Below are 17,540 nucleotides of genomic sequence, written 5' to 3'. Positions count from 1 at the left end.
GCGCCAGAGGGAGCAAATGAGAGTCTCCTCTCAACACCCAACTCCATTCATTCAGCTGTCAGATTAAACACAATGATGTATTCATTTGCTCTGTGGTCTCACACATATAATAAAGGAGGGCCTGAGTAGAAACCAGCCTGAAAATAAACACTTTATGGGAAACAATGTTGTTGTTTTCACCTATGGCAGAAAGCTATGCGGAACTGGTGATATTGGGACGGAAAAGGGGAGTAAGCTGTCTGCTCACCTGTGTTGGGGATGCAAGCTTCCTGTGACGCCTGCCCCTGGACAGTTCAGAAATGCTGGTCAGTACTTCTGAGGAGGCACAGGGCCACTGAGTTTACAACTCTGGGACATCACTTATACTGGATGTCACTAGGGAACAGAATAGGAATGAATGTTGCCACAGGGATTGTATTTTTTTTTACTGGCCATGTATCATGCAATAGTCAGGACACTGCTGAATTTTAAATTTAGATATTTTGTTGTCTTGGCAAATTTACTCAAAAATGTCAGGATCACAAGTCCTATGTTTTGCAGTTTGAATATAGAATTGATCCTTAAACAACACAGGTTTGAACTGCTTGGGACCTCTTACACATGATTTTTTTTTTCAACAAATACACATACAGTTTTATAAATGTATTTTCCTTATAATTTTCTTTTCTCTAGCTTACTTTATTGTAGGAGTCCGGAATATAATATAGATAACAATAGCTATTAGTAGTTAAGTTTTGGGGAAGTCAAAAGTCATACACAGATTTTCAACTGTGAGGGGGATCAGCACCTCAAAACCCCCTGTTGTTCAAGAGTCACACACACACAAAATATGAACATATCTGATGGAGGGAAGGGGAAGGAGGTAACCACAAAATCCATGAGAACTAAACCCAAAGAAACATAAGTCATAGAAGAATCACCACTAATGCAGCCCTTTTGCCAATGCCATCTTCCCTTCTCTGTACACTGGAAATTCTAATGGTCAATAGACTATGGTTTAGTTCTTGGCTAGAAATTCTTAGAAAATGTATATTTATCTAAATTAGAAGTTTCCCAAAGGTGAACACACAACAGTATATGAAGTAGACAATCAATACATAATTTCATGTTTGACTTGACAGTATCCCTCTTTCTTTTTTTATTATATACAGTTAGATATGCCAAATGTCTGTTTTCCTGAAGAATTTGCCTGTTCTTAAAGAAAATGACAGTACAGACAAAAGGTTGATATCCAGAATCTATAATGAACTCCTCAAACTCAACACACACAAAACAGACAATCATATCAAAAAGTGGGCAGAAGGGGGCACTGGGTGGCTCAGTTGATTGAGCGACTGCCTTGGGCTCAGGTTATGATCCCGGAATTCCAGGATTGAGTCCCGCATCAGGCTCCCAGCTCCTTGGGGAGTCTGCTTCTCCCTCTGACCTTCTCCTCTCTCATGCTCTCTCTCAAATAAATAAAAAAAATCTTAAAAAATATGGGCAGAAGATATGAACAGACACTTCTCCAATGAAGACATACAAATGGCTATCAGACACATGAAAAAATGTTCATCACTAGCCATCAGGGAGATTCAAATTAAAACCACATTGAGATATCACCTTACACCAGTTAGAATGGCCAAAATTAGCAAGACAGGAAACAACATGTGTTGGAGGGGATGTGGAGAAAAGGGAACCCTCTTACATGGTTGGTGGGAATGCAAGTTGGTGCAGCCTCTTTGGAGAACAGTGTGGAGATTCCTCAAGAAATTAAAAATAGAACTTCCCTATGACCCTGCCATTGCACTACTGGGTATTTACCCCAAAAGATACAGATGTCGTGAAAAGAAGGGTCATCTGTACCCCAATGTTTATAGCAGCAATGGCCACGGTCACCAAACTGTGGAAAGAACCAAGATGCCCTTCAACGGATGAATGGATAAGGAAGATGTGGTCCATATACACTATGGAGTATTATGCCCCCATCAGAAAGGACGAATACCCAACTTTTGTAGCAACATGGACAGGACTGGAAGAGATTATGCTGAGTGAAATAAGCCAAGCAGAGAGAGTCAATTATCATATGGTTTCACTTGTTTGTGGAGCATAACAAAAAGCATGGAGGACATGGGGAGATAAAGAGGAGAAGGGAGTTGGGGTAAATTGGAAGGGGAGGTGAACCATGAGAGACTATGGACTCTGAAAAACAATCTGAGGGTTTTGAAAGGGCGGGGGGTGGGAGGTCGGGGTACCAGATGGTGGGTATTATAGAGGGCACGGATTGCATGGAGCACTGGGTGTGGTGCAAAAATAATGAATACTATTATGCTGAAAATAAATAAAAAATAAATTTAAAAAAAAACATAATCTTAATTACATCAAACTCTCAAAAATCTTAATTCTACTTCACTTACTTCATACTCTATGACATCCAGCAATCATGCTTCTTGGTATTTACCCAAAGGAGATGAAAACTTAAAGCCACACAAATACCAGCACATGGACATTTATAGCAGCTTTGTCCATAAGTGACAAAACTTGGAAGTGACCAAGATGTAGGTGAATGGATAAATAAGCCGCAGTCAATTCAGACAATGGAAAATTTTCAGGGCTAAAATCAAATGAGGTATCAAGTCACAAAAAGACATGGGAGAACTAAAGTGCATATTATTAAGTGAAAGAAGCCACTTTGAAAAAGCCACATACTATATTTTCCATCTATAGGACTTTCTGGCAAAAGTAAAATTGAAGAGATTGTAAAAAGATCAATGGTTGCCAGGGGTTGGTCAGGGGAGGGATGAAAAAGTGGAACAGAGAGAATTTTTAAAGCAACGAAACTACTCTGTATGATACAATAATGTTGGATACATGCCATTATACATTTTTCCAAATCTATAGAATGTACAGCACCAAGAATGAACCATAATGTAAACTGTATACTCTGAGCAATTGTGATGTGACAATGTAGGGTCATCAGTGGTAACCAAATGTACTGCTGTGGTGATGGATATTGGTAATGCAGTATCTTGATGTGGGAACAGGGGCATAGGGGAGATCTCTGTAGCTTCCTCTCAGTTTTTCTATGGACTTAAAGTGCTCTAAAAAAAAAAAAATGTAAAGTCTTTAAATATATGTATGTATATGCATGTATATACAGGTTTCTGAGTCTCACCAGAATCAGGAAATAAGAAACTCCAGCAGTGAGGATGGCAAATCTGCACTTTTAAGCAGCTCTCCAGGTAATTTATATACATGCACATATTGACACCACGCTCTAAACCTTTGAACGGTTTTCAAATGTTTCAGCTTTTGAACATTTTCTTCAATTATCAGCCTACAATTTCCTAAAAAGTGAAACAGATAAACCCAAAGAAACTCATATTTAACCAGACAGAAATGAGTCCTTGGAAATGCTGTCTCCTTGCAGTGGCCTCTGACAGGACCCGGCAAGACTCCCCAGTGATTCATAAAGGATGGAAAGGTCTCTGGTGAAAAAGCATAGCTCAAGACCTATTTCTCTTAGGAAATTGTTATTAATGTTAATCTTTTACTAACTCAACCACTTTTCCTCATTAAACTAGACTCCACTAACATTCAAAATGACTCTACCTTGAAGACGCTAAAGTGTAGAATTTTCTCCTCTGTGAACACAACCTACCTTTACCTGAGCAGGACTTCAGTCCCTCCTTCCCTCTCCCCTGAAGCCAACCTGTCACCACACTGACCTTCTGCTTTCCCAGCCTGTGCTAATTCTGCCCTGGATTATCCTGATGATCTCTTTTCTCCATTCCTCTTCCTCAATTTCCTCAAAAATTTCCTCCAAATACTGCTAAAGAAGTATTTGATTGGTTCCATAGCAAGTTCACGGTTTTCAATCTCACCTGGAACCACAGTCTTACCCAAAAATGTTCTCACTCATCTCGGGTAAGTCCCCCTTCCCTTTCCTTCTCCCATAAAGATTATACCCAGCTCTGCCTACAGTCTTCAGAATGATAACTCCTTTCTTTGTACTTTTGAGTAGATAATATTCCAATCTGGGTTGACAGAAAAAAAGAGATGCCCTCTCACAAATTCCCTCCACTCTTTTACTAACATTATTAATATCTTTACAGTCAATGTTTCAGAAGAGATATTTTCATTTTCTTTAAAAAAATTTTTTTTAATTAACATATATTATTTGCCCCAGGGGTACAGGTCTGTGAATCGCCAGGTTTACACACTTCACAGCACTCACCATAGCACATACCTCCCCAATGTCCAAAGCCCAACCACCCTCTCCCTACACTCCCCCCTGCAATCCTCAGTTTGTTTTGTGAGATTAGAGTCTCTTATCATTTGACTCCCTCCTGATCCCATCTTGTTCCATTTTTTCCTCCCCTACTCCCCAACCCTCTACTGTGCCTCTCAAATTCCTCATATCAGGGAGATCATATGATCTTTCTCTGATTGACCTATTTCTCTCAGCATAATACCCTCTAGTTCCATCCACATCATTGCAAGTGGCAAGATTTCATTTCTTTTGATGGCTGCATAGTATTCCATTGTGTGTATGTATACCAGATCTTCTTTATCCATTCATCTGTTGATGGACTTCACTTCCTTTTAAGATAATTCCCTCCCATGCCCCCTGGTCTATCTCCAGTCTTATCTTCTGGAATGCCTGTCTATTGTACCTTCTCTTTCTTCTGTTTCTCTTCTTTAGCCTGAAAGAAGAAAATACATGCAAAACAAACAAACAAACAAAAAACAAAACACCCTGTTGGGGTGCCTGGCTGGCCCAGTCACTGGAATGTGTGACTCTTGATCTTGGGGCTATGAGTTTGGCAACCATGATGGGTGTAGAAATTACTTAAAAATGAAATCTTAAAAAAATACCTTCTTGATTCTGTGCTCTGCTAAGCTACTTACTGTCTCATCTCTCCTTCCAGACACTTCCAAACTTCATGAAAATACTCTAAATGGCTATCAATACATATTCATCTCCTGTTTACTCCTCATCCAGTGTAAACTTTTGTCCCTTATTCTTTCTAGAAAATACTTTATCAGAAATGAGAAATCTTTTTACTTCCTCATTTAAAACCCAACCTAGCCCAGTGCCTCTCACATAGTACATTCAATGAATATTTGCTGAAAAGCCACCCCCAGTGATTTCCTAATTTCCAAATAAGACTTTGTTTCGTCACTAGGCCTAGTAGAATATTGAACTATTCTTTTCCTGCCACCGTAGAGTCTATCTATTCTCCACAAATTAGCTTGAAAAGTCTTTTTAAAACTTGTAACAGATGTGGTGAACAGACCTAAAGCAGTTTCAATGACTCCACTTCCCAATACTCATGTTCAGGTCCTGACTGTGGTTAGAATTTGTGACTTGCTTCTAACCAACAGAATATGGGACAGATGATGGAATTCCATGATGTCATATAAGACCCCACCTTGCTAGGAGACTTGCTTTGCAGTTTCACTCTCCTTATTGAGTCTAAAGAAGGAAGTCATCATGAATCCTCTGGACACAAGGAAATGAATACTGCCAAAACACATGAGATATGGAAGCATATTCCTCCTCATCTGAACCTCCAAATACTAACAGCCCAGTTGACATCTTGACTGCAGTTACAGGAGATACTGAGCAGAGGAACCAGCTAAGCCATGCCCAGAGTACTGACCCACAGAAACTGTGAGATAATGAGCGTGTATCATTTTCAACTGCTAATTTGGTGGTAATTTGATATGCAGCATAGAAATCCAATATATCAGATCACAGGACTACCATGATCAAACTCTCAATGATCTCCTACATTAGGAATAAAACCCAAAGTTCTTACTGTGGCCTGTACTGGTCTCATTCGGGGGCAGGAACATTATTGGCCTAATTTAGGATACTACGTGGCACTGAGTAAGTGACCAAGCAATTCTTATTGAATTAATGAATAAATTATTCTACCTGAACTACCTGAAACACTCAACATTATTGATTGCCTCCTTGAAACATTCTCTCTTATTGTTCTCTTGGTTCTTATCCTACTTCTTGGTTGACCACTTCTTCCCCAAATATCCATGGAAGTTCTATGTAACTGCAGCTCTTTGGCCATGGGGAGATTCCTGGCCTTTTGGCTGACCAGGAATTTGAAATACTCTAGTAACAAAAGATGACATTAACTTTGGGCTAGGATGGTGGTGTCATTTAACTGAGATGGAGGAGGAATGGGTTGGGGGAATGAAATCAAGAATTCTGCTGTGGTCACATTTAGTTGTAGACACCTATATGGTTGCCAAGTGGAGCAATCTCCTACAGAGTTGGAGCTTATTGGAATGACAGAAATGATAGGTGGTGGGTAGGTAGGTAGATAAGATAATTGGCCTATGGGTGGCATCTAAAACCACAAAACTGGATGAAATCACCTACATAGAATGTAAATCTAGAGATATGGAGGCCCCAAGATCAAGAACCCAGTATGCTGCATCATTAGAGCACAGAAGAGCAGAAGCAAAGGCTTCAAAAGAGCAATCAGTAAGGGGGAAGGAAAACCAGGGAAGTATGATAAATAAATAGGTAAATAGAAGTCATTTATGGATAAAATATTCATTCAAAAGTATAAATTATACTAGTATATTCTAATGTAATAGGATACCAAATGTTCACTGGTAATAGTTTCAGATTCTACAATACAACTATCTTCTAAAAGTTATCGTTTAATTTTCATGAAGACACAGAAGAATATTTATAACTACCCCAAAGTCTATTAAAACACGTTTCCTTTTGCAACGACATATCTATGTGAGCTGGATTTATCCACACATTTCAAACAAAACAACATATTGCAACACTTTGAAAACATCAAGATAGAAAGGAAAGAGATTTGCAAACACTGAAAACACGTAAAGCACTTAGGATAGTGTCTAGAATGTAGTAAGCACTGCATCATTGTATGACCAGGGTGAACATATAAGGTTCATATAAGATATAAGACACATAAGATATAAGACACATAAAGTTCATATAAGATATAAGACAGATCAGATATAAGGTATGGTTTAGGGATTAGATCACTGGAATTGGGATTGCTCCCATTGATATGATTGATACTGTTGAAGTATCTGTTAGGACACAAACCATTGGGACCTGTGCACTCCTGTGCACTGTGCACTTTGCATTTCCATACCACATACCATACGTGATTTTTTCTAAGGTTTTCATGGCCTCTTAGTTGTGCTCTGCCCGCCCTGAGGTCCGCCACCCACCACCAAGGACCTTAACAGTCTCCAAAGTCAGGAGACACTGTGAAGTGGTGTGTGTGTGTGTGTGTGTGTGTGTGTGTGTGTTTTCTCTTCAGCTTTCGGCATAGCTTCTTTCTGAAAATGAATAGCATATATTTATGGAGGAAAAATGACAGCATTTTTTCTGTGAATAGCTGCATCATTTTTATTCCACTTCCTGTTTCCACCATTTAAAGTATTTATAAAGTTTTCCATTTGATCCTCTTTTGGGACAGACCGCTTGTCTGGAGGGGGAGACATGGAGGGACATACCGAGGAGAGCAGGCACAGGAGCTATAATCAGTGACCATCGCACGGCCCCGGCCCCCAAGTACGAGGAGTGAGGTCCCAGGCAGCACTGGGGGAAGGGGGTCAGGCTCAGAAGGGACACCGAGGCCGGCGCGGGCCGCAGAACAGGTACCAGGCCCGTGTGGGGCAGGGCACGGGTGGCTGCTCTGGCTGGAACTCATTTCCAGTCGTTACGTGCGTGTGCGCAGAGCAAAGGCAGTGGCCCAGAAAACAGAGGATGGAAAATGCGGGCTATCGCAGACTGTATTAAATTGCTTCGTGGTTTCTGTCCCACAGGAATCCGGAAAGGGGAAGCTCTTGAAAAGCTGTCTCCAGAAGGTCTCTAAAGAGAACCTATTAGCAGCAATCAAAGCTTGCATAACCTGAGTAGTGACGGGACACGGGAGAAGGGAAGCCTGGAAAGAAGGGGGCATGGCAGATCTGGGGCGCTGTCTGGGGACTCCGCCGCCGGCCCGCTTCTCAGGGCGCAGTGGCTTGTCTGTGCCTGGAACAAATGATTCAGCGCATTTCCCAGAATGATTTTTCAAGCTGGCTTCTTTGCTGGATCCGGGACCCAACCCGTCTGTTTATAACATGCTAATTTCAGGGCAGAGTGAAAGCCACTGACCCAAAGCTAGCCCAGAACCAAAATAGAATCCACTGCTCCGGGACCTGGCGGAGCTTTCCCCCAGCAAAGCCCCTTCTGGCTCCAAGGCATCCCCGCAGCTTGACTCCTCAAAGGAAAATGCCTGCTTGTGTTGAAGTCCCTGAGTGTGACATCATGGGACCCAGCGTGGTTCCTTTCTTTGTTGCTCACTTGTAATCTGTCTGACCTTTAAGGAGAAAAAAATACCTCTAGACTTGGCTCCCAACCTTGTCACCACAGAAGGACCAGTGTTGGGAACGGCCAAGTTAGGCAACGCCGAGGCACTTGTTCATCGTCCTGTTTCATCTTAAAAAAATACCTTCACGGTGGAGCGTTGCACTGAGGCAGCTGTTGGAGATCTAGCTGATGTGCCCAGCCAGCGGCGGAGGGAGAGTCCGCTGCAGACTCACGGGGGGGGGGGGGGTCAGACAGAGTTGGAGCCAGAATCACAACCAGGGGTGGAGGGACCGGGGGAGGGGTGGAGGTGGGGGTGCGAGGCGGTGGGGGAGGGGGTATACAGGATCATCATCCTTACAGCTCTCGGAGAAGGCCAGGAAATGTCACAGAGAATTACCACCAGGATGCATAACTAGCCAAGATGGCTTTAGAGAGGCCTTCCAAGGCCGCTAGGAAACAGGCGTTTTGCACATGCTCAGGTATTCAACCAGAAAGTGCGTTAAAAGCACAGCAATGCTCTTCTTTTTAGGATTTTATTCAAATGAGTATTATAAAAGTCATAGCAAAGTATTTAGCCCTATTAAGTAACTAGACCATTTATCATAGTAAAGGAAAGGGAATTGGGGGTTAACGTACTTCTAAGCTTTTCATTCAAGGGAGAAAGATGAGGGAAAACACATAATATATCTTAAAAACAGTAATGTCCTGTTATTGTTAAAAACTGCTGGGACCTCATTAGAGCCTATGAAAACATCATCTGTAAGTACTGAAAGGCAATAAATCTTCAATAGCCAAAAAAGAAAGTGGGTAAATGGAGAGAAAGGCAAGAGGCAAGAGAAAGGGGAAAATAAAACAGAAGAAAATTACCATCTATCTGTTGGTTTTCTCACTACGCCATGAGCCAGCAATTTCCACGTTTGCCTGCCAACTGGCTTCCGAGAATGAGTGTGTGAATTCAGTGACTTGATACAGGTTGATAAGGTAGGAGACTGTATCCCATATTTTTAAATAATAATTGACAATTAATAAAATCTGTTTGAACATAGGATTTTTTTTTCCGTTTCAGCTTTTATACTGTGAGCCTTTTAGTGTTCATAGTTCCTTTCCTGGATGTGGAAATTCCTTTTCATAAACTTCATCCTGTGACTAAAGTTGAGCCAATTTTGAATAGTTGAGCAGAAATTAAAGAGTAAAGGTTTGAGTTGCTCATTTTGTACTAACTAAAAGTTGTCCCTATATCCCATTGTCTTTGGCACACAGCCAAGGAGAATCTTCCAGGCCAAATGCCTTTACAAGATTCCAGGGACCATACAGCTCATTTATTCTCTTATGGAATTGAAAAATGCTCACAGGTAATAAGTAATAATGTTCTTTTTGCAAAAAGAAAAGAATTACAAATTCAGCGGTGAACTTTGGTTAAAAATATAGACAAGGCAGAATCTGCAGAGTAATCACAGCAACAAAAATTTTTCAAGAGAGAGAAATCTCTTGATAAATAGAAAGCATACTCTATTCTATATTCAAAAAATAACACCCTTTTTTCTATAGAAGAAATTAGTTGGATCCTTGACTGGCCAGTCTTTCAATGCTGAAAATTCTCCTATATCTTAGTGGCTTTTACATGTGGAAAGGAAAATATTGTTATCACTGCATGTACTTTTTTATTATCTATCGATTATTTTTTTAAACAACACTGATCTAAATATTTTGTGTGCTATGTCCATAAACTTAACTACTAAATAAAAAGCTGAATTATTAAATATTAAATATAGAGTTATACAGTTAACAAATTAGACTCCTCTGAACTTGAGTAGTTAAACAAAGGATTGATATCAAAAATTAATCAGACTCTTCCAAAGATTTCAAGGGTATAAATCTTTTCAATCCTTTAGACACATAAAAAGGGACACATTACAATGAATATAAAACAGATCAATGCATTTACACTCAAAATAGTTTATCAAATAATCCCATGCAGTTATTTGCCTCTTTATTTTTATTCTTATTTGTATTCTAATTTCTTTCTAGAGTACATATTTCACTCATTTATCAAAAAGAGCTAGGGTCATCTTCTTAGAATACCTGTGATTACAAACGTGAGTTTTGAGACTAAACACAAAATGTGGGCAGTTCCAAGGAACTTGTAGCCAGATTGCCTGCCCAGGTACCTTGTTACAGTTGTGTTTGGTCCATTACTTCAAAAATTCTCTGGATCATTGGCTTTGGAAATTTTTATGTGTTTTGATTTTGTGTGTGTGTGATCTTAATCATTTTACTGTCAGTATCAAAATGGTCCTTATTTGACATGTCTTTGGTTGATTTGGGCCACTGAGATATTGCAACATTTATTTTCATCACACATTAAAATCCATAATATTGACAAAGAGATGCCAGCAAAAACCCTTTAGCCATTCTTCATTGATCTTTGTGTGTAAGAGGCTGGGATGGCACAATTCTGATGGCACCCTTCACGACTTTAGGGTCCCATATCCCCTTGTTTCCTCCATTGTTCTTTTCTTACAGACTTGATTAAATAAGTGCAACATAGAAATGAGTGAGCAGAACACTTCTTCAAGAAATTGAAGGATCCAGAAGAATGACTTCCTTTTGATAAAGTTCTTTTTAAACCTACCTTTGAGGGGCACCTGGGTGGCTCAGTTGGTTAAGTGTCTGACTTTGGCTCTGATCATGATCTCAGTGTCCTGGGACTGAGCTCCAAGTCCCTGCTCAGCAGGGAGTCTGTTTCTTCCTCTCTCTCTGCCCCTCCCTCAGTTCATGCTCTCTCTCTTAAATAAATAAAATATTAAAGAAATAAAAAATAAGCTCTCCTTTAAATACATTTGTTTAGCTCAAAGATGAGTACTATCTGATTGATATTGTGAAGATTTATTAACACCTATCTCATTATTTCACACAATATGATCCCCAGACTAATAGCACCACCTGAGAACTTGGGAAAGATTCATACTCTCTGGTTCTGTTCCAGATCAACTGAGTGAGAAACTCTAAAAACAGAATCCAGCAGTCTGGGTTCTCATAAATCCATCAGTGTCCACCTGACTCTGATGAATGCAAAAGTTTGCTACAGTACTACCATTGAGTATTCAGTCTTTTTGTCTCTTACATCTACAGCCAACATATAACAGGTTATTGTGGGATGTTCCCTGAATTTTAAGATTAATAATCTTTGAGGATGAAATTAACAGGAATGATTACTTACTGAACAGTTTTGTCATGTTCAGAAATCACACATTCTAACAAGTATTATGTATATGTCTTAGAGAGAAAGACTAGGAAACACACTCCATCAAGTCACAATACTGGGATATAATTAAGAAAAACAAATATCTGATTGAAATAAAACCTTAATCAGGAGAGTGAGTCTCAAAACAGAGAAATTATGTAAAGAAAGAGGGTAGGAAAGGATGTGAAATAATAGAACATGTATACACTGGTTTCTGTCCCTGGTTCCTGACACAAAGTTTCTAAATCCCTTGGCATTTCCTGGGTGATAGGAGCATCTTTTGTTCTAATGAGGCAAATACTAATGGGCTCCTGAGTAACTTCAGGATGAGGGCTTCTCACCAGAAAGACCCAACCATGACTAGAAGCTTGCAGCCCTACCCACTGTTCTCTGGGAAAGGAAGAGGAAGTAGATACTAAGTTAACAATTGATCATGTCTACATAATGAAACCTTCACAAAAATTCCAAAAGTACAAGGTTCTAAGAGCTTCCAGGCTGCTAAATATGCAGGGGTACAGGGAGGGTGGCATGCTTGTAGGGGCACACCTACCCTTATCTCTTCCCCTATATCTTGCCCTACACATCTCTTCCATCTCCATCCTTCAGCATATAGTAAGCCATTAAATAAGTGTTTCCCCGAGTTCTGTGAGCCACTTTAGCAAACTACCAAATTACCAAACCCAATGAAGGAGTCATGGGAGCCCCAGTTAATAGCTAGCTGGTCAGAAGGATAGGGGCCTTGAGATTGGCACCTGAAATGCTGGGGGCCAGGGTGGGACAGTTCTATGGGATTGAGCCTTTAACCACTTATGAGATGCAAGGCTAACTCCAGGTGGATAGCATTAGAACTAAATTGTGAGACAACCCACTGGTGTCAGGAATTGCATGATATGTGGAAGTAATGTAATATTGTGAGAGTGGAGAAACACAAGAGTGTTTTCCTTATACAAAGAGAAAGTCTATGCAAAAGACTGACCATTCTGGACTCTAGAAAGATTGTCTGTTCTGCACAAGGACTGTTGAGTTGTGTCCTTCTTGCCCTGCCTCTACGTTGGTTATACTGTCAGAGGATATCAGGCCATGGCACAAATGAATCCCACCATGAATTTGTGATTTCCAGCCCTTGTTGGGCCAAGAGTGGATTCTACCATTCTACTTGCCCTTTCTCACACTTGCCTAAAACTCATCACCGCATTGCATGGGCCTTCATTCACTCTCAGAAAGCATCCCTGCCCCCACTTCAGTGAGGAAAGAAGTCATCAAATTAGAAATTCCTCAAATTTATGCCATGGAACATATAGATTCAACTTACAATCATATTCATCCCTCCTCTTCCTTCCTTATAAAATTAGATGATGACCCTCTTCATCAAAGATCAATACTTTTACATGCACTCTAGATTCAATCCCCATTCTTCATTACTATCCCTCCCCTCCTTTCTCTTCAATTTCTCCTCCTATATTGGCTCAATCCCAACAACATATTTGTGCATTCAAACCCCTAATATCTAAACAACAACAATACCTCAACCCCACTTTCCTTCCAACTACTTGGTTTTATAGGATGAATTTTTTGGTAGTTTCTATGTTAAAAGAGCAGACTCAACAGGTTCTGCCAGAAAATATGTTTGTTCTCCATCCTCTTCATTCCAACATGTTCCATGGAGTTTGTTCTTGTCCTTGCCTGGGTGAAATATTGGACAAACACCATAGTTTATCTGCTCACACTGAACTTTAAAAAAAAAAAAAAAAAAACACGAGTAGTCACTTTTTGACAATTGAGTTTTATTTGTTCCTGTAATAATCATGGGTTTCATTTAAGTTGCTCACCTCTCCCAGCTGTGTCCTGAGGCCTTGGGGCGAAGGGTTTCTCTTCTCTATTTCTAAGCTTAATGTTTCTGCTTCTGCTCCCTCATCAAATAAACCATAGGGAAAGATGAAAGGCAGAACTGGGAAGATCTTATTTGACAGAGAGTGCCTTCATCATTTCATAGTACCACTAGTCTTTGGGTACATTCAAAACTGTTTTTTCTAGGAAGCTATTTGTAGATTCTTCAAAACTACTGATGTCTCACCAAAAACCTCCTACTTTTTCTGTTTAGCCACTTACAACTTCCCTTTGTCTCTGGCTATCCAGTCAATGCAGACTCTCTGGTGGGGGTCTCATAACAGGCAGCCCTGTTATGTAAGGTCCTTTTAGAACATGACTCCAGACATTTATTTCCATCAGAATGGTGAATTAGAAACCCTAAATGACTCAGCCTCCATGTTCAGAAAAGGAAATAAGTGAAGTCTGGATAAATATGAAACAAAAGAAAATAACAATTTAATGAATCAGCCTCCTGGCAGTAAAGTGAGGAGTCTATCTTACTTTAAAACTTGGAACCATGAGTTTCCAGTTCTAAAGTGAAACATTGATCCTGGAACCATGGAAAGTAAGCAAGATCCAAACCAGCCTTCACCCTTAAACTATGTACTGAACTCTGATGACCTTTCATTTCCACTGGAGAGCTACACAGCAGCAAGAGAAACAGGAAATTAGGACTTCAGCCCACACAACGTGGAGAAATACTACATAAGGTGGGGCCTAGAATGTCTACTTAGTATATGAGTAAATGGGAAACAAACTCAGAATAGAAAGGAAAATTAAGAAATATGCCCATTTGAACACCTTATTACTTAATTCATAACTGTCATTTCCACTCACATAGGTTAGCAAACAATACACACTACTTTTATGGTTTAAAAAAAACACAGACAATTTAACTTAAACTGGTCCCAAGTTGGTCATGCCCTCTGGCAACAGATAGAAGAAATCTCATATATTCACAAAAGGAACTTAACCTCAAAACAAGTCTCAAAGAATTCCAACAGATAAAGTTTCAAGAAACATAAACACAGAAGGAGACGAGGTACCATGAGTAAGAAGCAATAGAACACAGACACACATTGTAGTTTGGGTTTTGTGAAAGCAGCTGCCAGGTCAGAACTTCAGATAAAAATGTTTATGAAGAAGAGAAAGAGAAACCAAGATTAAGCAGGAGAAAGTTGAACTGCTGTGTAGGGCATGGCCACCGTGGAGACAGCTCTCTGCAAATGGAGGTTGCCTACTGACCTCGTCTCTTCCCACGGCAGGGCATCCACTCTTCCTTGAAGATGATTGTAGGTTGCCTATCTCTGTGTCAGATAAATAGATATCAGAATAGGCCAGGTAAAGATTTTTTTTAATATGGAAATTATCAAACAGAATTTAAAACAGGTATTTTAATGTTTTGAGAAGTGTTTTATTCTTTTAGAGTTTCTAGAACAATCATGCACATTTGTAAAGAGAATCCAATTCTAAAGGAGAACTTCTAAAAATGAAAATTGTAATAATTCAGTTTAAAAATGCAGTCGACATTTAAATAGCAGATTAAGCAGAGCTAAACAAAAAATTACTAGACTGAGAGAAAGATACAAAATTATTCAAAATGGAACTCAGAGAAACAGAGATGGAAGAGAAAATGAAAACCTGTCGCTTCTGTTTTATTGGAGTTCTGTAGGAGATAAGAGATAAGGAAGAAGAGATAATATCCAAAAGACAGTGAACAAGAAATTTCCAGACTTGTTGAAAGACCACACCCTCAGATTAAGAGACCTCAATCGATTATGGGATAAACAAAAAGAAACTCAAAGATAGATATGCCATAGTAAAACCATGAAACACCAAAGACAAAAGGAAGATTTTAAATGTAAGCCCTGGAAAAAAACTTTTGAAGAAAGGGGATTATACTGAAGCCTGACTTCTTACCAGCAATAATAAAAGCAAAAAAAGAGTGAAAACTGTTTTCACTATACCAAAAAGAAATTGTCATCATCTGAAAATTCTTTACCTAGTCAAATTACTTTTTCAGGAATAAGAGAAAATAATTACATTTTCAGAAAAAAGACTAAGAGTTTACCTCAATGGACCCTGAAAAGAGCAGCATTTGTTAAAATTACAAAAAGTTCTAGCAGTGAAAAGAAATATAAAATATTTGATAACCTCAATTTCAAAAATTTATTTTCATCAAAAGACACCTTGACAAGAGTGAGAAAATAAGGCAAAGAATGGAAGAAAATACTTGTAATATTTAACCCACAAACTCTACTCTCTACTAAAATGATCCAACTAACAATAAAAACAAAACAACCCAATACAAGAATAGACAACCAACTTGAACTGGCATTGCGCACAGCAGGAAATCGAAATGGTCAATTAAGAAACACATTTTTAAATGCCTAAATTTACAGCAAGATACCATTACAGTATATTGTTAAAAATTTTGAAGTTTGGTAATATCAGGGATTGGCTCAGATGTGAGGCAAATGGGGCTTTCATACAGGGCTGTTGGGAGTGTCAACCAAGAACCAGATGTTATGGAAGAGAAAAATCAAGGGATCCTTTCAAATTGGAAGATTTGAGATGGCCCTTTTACAAACCTTTAGCTGAGATTATAGAATAAAAATTTGGTCAGACCAAGTAATTCCAGGGAAAAAGAACACTTTGTCCAAAGGCCTGAACTGGTGAAGGGCTTGGCATGTCTCAGGAATGGAAAGACAGCCAGTGTGGCCAGGGCAGACAGAGCAAGGAGCACAGGGCCAGAAAAGCCCAGAAGTCAGCTAAGCAGACAGGCAAGACGCCTCCATGCCTTCGCAGGCCACTACAAGGATTTGGATGGTATTTCTGCACGATGGGAGGTCATTAAAGAGTTCAGGCAGAGGAACAATGCTCTAAAAACTGCATTTCTCAAGATCATGTTGGTCCACCGAGGAGATGGGTTGAGCGTACGTGTGTACATGAGTGGAAGCAAGGAAACCACTCAGCAGCCTTTGGCAATAACCCAAGTGATTAAGAATGATAACATAGGCCAAGGAGAAGTAGACACACTGAGATGTTGGTGATGGCTTGGATATGATGTGAGGTTATGCCACACACTCAGATAGGAAATCCTAGAAGAGAAGGCTGAGCGTAGGCCAGAGGGAAACATTCCTGGTTCCATTTTGCACATGTCGATTTTGACATACACATTTTTCCTCCAAGTAAATACATAAAGGATGCATTTGCTGTGTATTTTTGGATCCAGAGGGGTTCTGGAGCCGGCTCACACATGTTCTGCGTCGCTCAATGATTGCATGTCGGTAGCTTGAGACTGGCCCCAGTTAGAATAGTTACACCGTGGAAATTGTCAAATGCTACAATTCCAGGTGGGTTCCCCACCCGCCTTTGGAGCATTGGTTATTAAACCTCTCCCAGCACACCACTCTTAAGATGACAGGGGAGTGGTCTGTTACCGAGATACAAAGTGTGGGAATCCTCAGAAGACAGCTGGAGATTCTCAGCTGTGCTTCATTAAGCAGCAACTCGTTTTTCGCACATAGCTGAAGAGCTTAGCAGGGAATTCGTTCATGCCATCCCCATAAAACTGCGTGTTGTTGACACGGGAATGGCTGCCAGACTCTTCGGACAGGTTGGGGATAATTTTATAAGGAAAGGAATAAAAAAGTAGTGTTTGTCAAAGAAACCCATTTCTCTTCCTGTTTTGGCTTTGGTAATGTGGCAAAGAACGTGAAAACAATGTCACAGGTTTATGTGCGTGTTCTGTTGGAAGCATCTGTCCTTGTTCCTTAGGGCCCTCTGTGGCCTGGCGCCATCCATGTCCACACTGGGAGTAGTTGGCGGGCCTTGGGCACACCTAGCTTCACCCGACCTGACATCTAGGCCTGAGCAAGCAGACGTGAAGACGGAGCCCTGCCAACAACCTCACTTCTCCCACACAACGGTGCCCGTCCAGGCAGCACATGGAAGCAGAGCTTAAGAAAACACAGTGGCTAAAGCATCTGACAACTGCAGGAAGACGTGTGGCTAATGCTCCTTAAAGAAGGGTTCCCAGGTGCTGCAAAGCAGCAGTCCTGAGTGGTTCTGGGAGTG

The 17,540-nt window shown here is 40.2% G+C and overlaps 1 long non-coding RNA gene across 2 annotated transcripts in view; it reads right to left on the bottom strand.

Annotated features, from left to right (window-relative positions):
• The window catches only part of LOC101680464, a 59,074-nt gene extending 53,728 nt beyond the window's left edge, over positions 1-5,346 (bottom strand). For both annotated transcript variants that reach the window (XR_199504.2, XR_001179614.2), the window contains exon 1: positions 5,280-5,346. This is a non-coding gene — a long non-coding RNA (uncharacterized LOC101680464). The remainder of the gene's footprint in view (positions 1-5,279) is intronic.
• Between the last annotated feature and the right edge of the window lie 12,194 nt (positions 5,347-17,540).

Source organism: Mustela putorius, unplaced genomic scaffold (genome assembly GCF_011764305.1).
Source record: "Mustela putorius furo isolate JIRA1106 unplaced genomic scaffold, ASM1176430v1.1 tig00003870_pilon_pilon_pilon, whole genome shotgun sequence".
In the NCBI taxonomy this organism is placed as follows: Eukaryota; Metazoa; Chordata; class Mammalia; order Carnivora; family Mustelidae; genus Mustela; species Mustela putorius.
The sequence above is the reverse complement of the archived record's forward strand: the minus strand, read 5'-3'. Positions and strand labels throughout refer to the sequence as shown.